Below are 5,774 nucleotides of genomic sequence, written 5' to 3'. Positions count from 1 at the left end.
GTTACAAAAATAATCAAAATTTATATATATATATATATATATATATATATAAAAGAATAATGAATCTTGTCATAATTAGATAATTAAATATTTTCACAAGCACCAATATATATTTTACACGAATTTAAGCATATTGATTATGTTAGCTTGATTGTATATTGTATTTATATATGTTACATCTTATTGCTTTGGATTTGAATCATGAAGGCTACTTGTTTAATTAAATTTAATTCTTATAAAATTAATTGAGTTTTGACTGAGGTTGTGGATTGAAGTTGGTTGAATTTGTGGAAACCGTAAAGGTGGATATATGTTCAATTTTAGAGGAAGTTATGTCCAATTTTTTTGGAGAGTTTTGTTGAATGATTTGTGTAGTATATATGCCGATTACTGTTAATAATATATTCTCTTTGCGGACATGACGACAGGTAGCAGAGGTAGATCGAGTAGGTCTCGTGGTTGTGGTAGTGGGAGGGTTTCTACTGAATCCTCAATGACTGGTCAGTCATCACCCTCTACCCCAACTACCTCGTCGATCCCTGTGATGTCACAGCCGGGTCCAACTAACCAGTAATTCATCATGGTCCCGAACCTGAACTACATGCCTCCTTCTGCTACGCCCCTACAAATCCAACGACAGAGCCTGCGATGGATAATTCTGATAGTTTCCCCTCTCCAACAGGATGCCCCTCCACCACCACCCGTCATCTGGTTGAGGATTTGACCCGATGGTTTGCAGGCATAAGTACATACTATTTCTTAACCTTAAGTTTATGTGTTTGTATGTGTGTGTTAATCTTAGGTTTTTTTTTCTCTAGTAGACTTGCACTAAACAACAATTCTTGAACATAGGAGATCTGTGAGGTGATTAAGTCCATGTACAACCACCCGTAGCTGACCTATACGAAGATCCCTACTGAGACCAGAGAGTAATGATTTAATAAGTGGGTGTAAGAACCTAATAATGTTGAATTAATTAACTTTATTTGAATTGTATTTTATTTTGACTAACTAATGTCGTTGAATCATTTTGTGCAGTTGAAATTTATATAGGATTAAGAGCATGATCTGATGATCAGGAAGATCTACGACCACTAGACAGCTAAACGACTTTAACAAATTATGAGGGATGTTCGTCAGGGGAGCGATGATGCGTGAGCATCTTTTCTATATTTTCTTAAGAATTTAGATGTGTATTTATGGAGTTTTTATTATATTTTAATATTTTAGACCTATTTGGATGCTACTTTGAGTTGCTCTATGATGAGCGGATAATTTATACGCTTTTTGGCATTGTTTTCACATAGTTTTTAGTAAGTTTAAGCTACTTTTAGGGATGTTTTCATTAGTTTTTATGTTAAATTCACATTTCTGGACTTTACTATGAGTTTGTGTATTTTTCTGTGATTTCAGGTAAATTCTGACTGAAATTGAGGGATTTGAGCAAAACTCTGAAGAAGGCTGACAAAAGGACTGCTGATGCTGTTGGATTCTGACCTCCCTGCACTCGAAATGGATTTTCTGGAGCTACAGAACTCCAATTGGCGCGCTCTCAACGGCTTTGGAAAGTAGACATCCAGGGCTTTCCAGCAATATATAATAGTCCATACTTTATTCGAAGAATGACGACATAACTTGGCGTTAAACGCCAAGTACACACTGCTGTCTGGAGTTAAACGCCAGAAAAACGTCATGATCCGGAGTTGAACGCCCAAAACACATCATAACTCAGAGTTCAACGCCAAGATATGCCTTAGCTCGTGGAATGATCAAGCTCAGCCCAAGCATACACCAAGTGGGCCCCGGAAGTGGATTTATGCATCAATTACTTACTCATGTAAACCCTAGTAGCTAGTCTAGTATATATAGGACATTTATCTATTGTATTAGACATCCTGGATTGTATTTTGAATCCTGTGATCACGTTAGAGAGGGCTGGCCATTCGGCCATGCCTGAACTCTTTGCTTATGTATTTTCAACGGTGGAGTTTCTGCACACCATAGATTAAGGGTGTGGAGCTCTGCTGTACCTCAAGCATCAATGCAATTCTATCTTCTTTTATTCAAATCTCTCTTATTCTTATTCCAAGATATTCATTCGTACCCAAGAACATGATGAATGTTATGAGTCAGATTACCCTCATTATCATTCTCACTTATGAACGCGCGTGATTGACAACCACTTCCGTTCTACATGCAACAGAGCTTGAATGCGTATCTCTTAGATTCCCCAACAGAATCTTCGTGGTATAAGTTAGATAGTTGGCGGCATTTATGAGGGTCCGGAAAGTCTCACCTTGTCTGTGGTGTTCCAAGTAGGATTCTGGTAATGAATGACCGTGACGTGCTTCAAACTTTAACCTGCTGGGCGTTGGTGACAGACGCAAAAGAGGGATTCTATTCCAGTAGGAGCGGGAACCAACCGGTGATTAGCCGTACTGTGACAGAGTGCGTTAGCATAGTTTTCACTGCGAGGATGGGATGTAGCCATCAGCCATGGGTGATGCCTCCAGACTGGTTAGCTGTGCGAGTGACAGCCGCACAGGATATTTCCCCGTGAGGAATGAAAGTAGCCACAGTTGATGGTGAACCCCTATACAAAGCTTGCCATGGAAAGGAGTAAGAAGGATTGAGTAGAAGGAGTAGGAGAGCAGGCGTCCAAGAGCTCTACAGCATCTCCATCCGCTTATCTGAAATTCCCACCAATGAATCTGCATAAGTATCTTTATCCCTTTCATTATTTCTATTTTCAAAAACTCATAAACTATTTTAATCTGCCTAACTGAGATTTGCAAGGTGACCATAGCTTGCTTCATACCAACAATCTCTGTGGATTCGACCCTTACTCACGTAAGGTTTATTACTTGGACGACCCAGTACACTTGCTGGTTAGTTGAACGAGATTGTGAAGGAAATAAACAATGCCCTCAGAGTATACATCCTTTATAAACAAAAGAACAAGTGATCACAATTTCGTCCACCAAGTTTTTGGCGCCGTTGCCGGGGATTGTTCGAGTATGGACAACTGACGGTTCATCTTGTTGCTCAGATTAGGTAATTTTCTTTTCAAAAATCTTTTTCAAAAATTTTTCTTTTTATTTTTCATTTTTCCACACCATATTTTCGAAAAAAATTAAATAAAAATACAAAAAAATTAGAAAATCATAAAAATCAAAAATATTTTGTGTTTCTTGTTTGAGTCTTGTGTTAATTTTAAAGTTTGGTGTCAATTGCATGTTTTAAAAATTTTCTTGCATTTTTCGAAAATCCCATGCATTCATAAGTGTTTTTCATGATCTTCAAGTTGTTCTTGACAAGTCTTCTTGTTTGATCTTGATGATTTCTTGTTTTGTGTCTTTTGTTGTTTTTCATGTGCATTTTTGCATTCATATTTTTCATGCATTAAAGATTTTTAAGTTTGGTGTCTTGCATGTTTTCTTTGCATTAAAAATTTTTTCAAAATAATGTTCTTGATGTTCATCATGATCTTCAAAGTGTTCTTGATGTTCATCTTGACATTCATAGCATTCTTGCATGCATCTTGTGTCTTGATCCAAAATTTTCATGTTTTGGGTCATTTTTGTGTTTTTCATTAAATTTTCAAAAATCAAAAATATATCTTTTCCTTATTTTCCTCCAAATTTTCGAAATTTTGGGTTGACTTGGTCAAAAATTTTTAAAATTAGTTGTTTCTTACAAGTCAAGTCAAAATTTCAATTTTAAAAAATCTTATCTTTTCAAAATCTTTTTCAAAAATCATTTCTTTTTCATTTTTTTTATAATTTTCGAAAATTTCAAAATCTTTTTCAAAATATTTTCAAAATCTTTTTCTTATCTTTTATATCATATTTTCGAAATTAGCTAACAATTAATGTGATTGGTTCAAAAATTTGAAGTTTGTTACTTTCTTGTTAAGAAAAGTTCAATCTTTAAGTTCTAGAATCTTATCTTGTAATTTCTTGTTAGTTAAGTCAATTTCAAAATTAAATCTTTTTCAAATATATCTTTTTATCTTTTTATCTTATCTTTTTCAAAAACTCTATCTTTTTCAAAATTTGATTTCAAAATATCTTATCTAACTTCTTATCTTCTTATCTTTTTCAAATTTGATTTCAAATCTTTTTCAATCAACTAACTAACTTTTTGTTTGTTTCTTATCTTTTTCAAAACCACCTAACTACTTTTCCCACTCTAATTTTCGAAAATTCTCCCTCTCTTTTTCAAAAAATTCTTTTTGTTTTAAATTTTAATTTTAATTATATTTTGTCTTTGATTTTCGAAAATTACTAACTTCTTTTTCAAAAATTATTTTCGAAAATCTTCTTTCTCTTTTCTTATTCTTTTTATTTATTTAATTACTAACACTTCTCTTCACCTCTCTTCATCCAAATCCGAATCCATCCTTCTTCTTTCTTCTACCCCTTTCTTCTTCTACTAACATAAAGGAATCTCTATACTGTGACATAGAGGATTCCTCTTTCTTTTCTTGTTTTCTTCTCTTTCTTATGAGCAGGAACAAGGATAAAGGCACTCTTGTTGAAGCTGATCCAGAACCTGAAAGGACTCTGAAGAGAAAATTAAGAGAAGCTAAATTACAACAATCCAGAAATAACCTTTCAGAAATTTTCAAACAGGAGAAGGACATGGCAGCCGAAAATAATAATAATAATAATGCAAGGAGAATGCTTGGTGACTTCACAAAGCCAACATCCAAGTTTGATGGAAGAAGCATCTCCATTCCTGCCATTGGAGCCAATAACTTTGAGCTTAAGCCTCAACTAGTTGCATTAATGCAACAAAACTGCAAGTTTTATGGACTTCCATCTGAAGATCCTTATCAGTTCTTAACTGAGTTCTTGCAGATCTGTGAGACTGTAAAGACGAATGGAGTTGATCCTGAAGTCTACAGACTCATGCTTTTCCCTTTTGCTGTAAGAGACAGAGCTAGAATATGGTTGGACTCACAACCTAAGGATAGCCTGGACTCCTGGGATAAGCTGGTCACTGCCTTCTTGGATAAATTCTTTCCTCCTCAAAAGCTGAGCAAGCTAAGAGTGGATGTTCAAACCTTCAAACAAAAAGATGGTGAATCCCTCTATGAAGCTTGGGAAAGATACAAGCAGTTGACCAAAAGATGTCCATCTGACATGTTTTCAGAATGGACCATGTTGGATATATTCTATTATGGTCTCTCTGATTTTCGAAAATGTCACTGGACCATTCTGCAGGTGGATCTATTCACCTAAAGAAAACGCCTGAAGAGGCTCAAGAACTCATTGACATGGTTGCTAACAACCAGTTCATGTATACCTCTGAGAGGAATTCTGTGAATAATGGGGTCCCTCAGAAGAAAGGAGTTCTTGAAATTGATGCTCTGAATGCCATACTGGCTCAGAACAAAGTGTTGACTCAACAGGTCAACATGATCTCTCAAAATCTGAATGGATTGCAACATGCATCCAACAGTACTAGAGAAGCAGCTTCTGAAGAAGCTTATGATCCTGAGAACCCTGCCATGGCAGAGGTTAATTATCTGGGTGAACCTTATGGAAACACTTATAACCCATCATGGAGAAATCATCCAAATTTCTCCTGGAAGGATCAACAAAAGCCTCAACAAGGCTTTAACAATGGTGGACGCAATAGGCTAGGCAATAGCAAGCCATATCCATCATCTTCTCAGCAACAGACAGAGAACTCTGAACAAAATAATTCCAATTTAGCTAATATAGTCTCTGATCTGTCAAAAGCCACTTTCAGTTTCATGAATGAAA

The 5,774-nt window shown here is 35.6% G+C and overlaps 1 non-coding gene across 1 annotated transcript; it reads right to left on the bottom strand.

Annotated features, from left to right (window-relative positions):
* Positions 1–5,045: 5,045 nt before the first annotated feature.
* On the bottom strand, positions 5,046–5,149 carry LOC112804212 (small nucleolar RNA R71). Its single transcript, XR_003202830.1, has one exon. It is a non-coding gene; the product is annotated as a small nucleolar RNA R71 (small nucleolar RNA).
* Between the last annotated feature and the right edge of the window lie 625 nt (positions 5,150–5,774).

The sequence above is a fragment of the Arachis hypogaea genome, chromosome 5 (assembly GCF_003086295.3).
Source record: "Arachis hypogaea cultivar Tifrunner chromosome 5, arahy.Tifrunner.gnm2.J5K5, whole genome shotgun sequence".
Lineage (NCBI taxonomy): Eukaryota > Viridiplantae > Streptophyta > Magnoliopsida > Fabales > Fabaceae > Arachis > Arachis hypogaea.
This window is presented reverse-complemented; position numbering and strand designations above follow the sequence as displayed.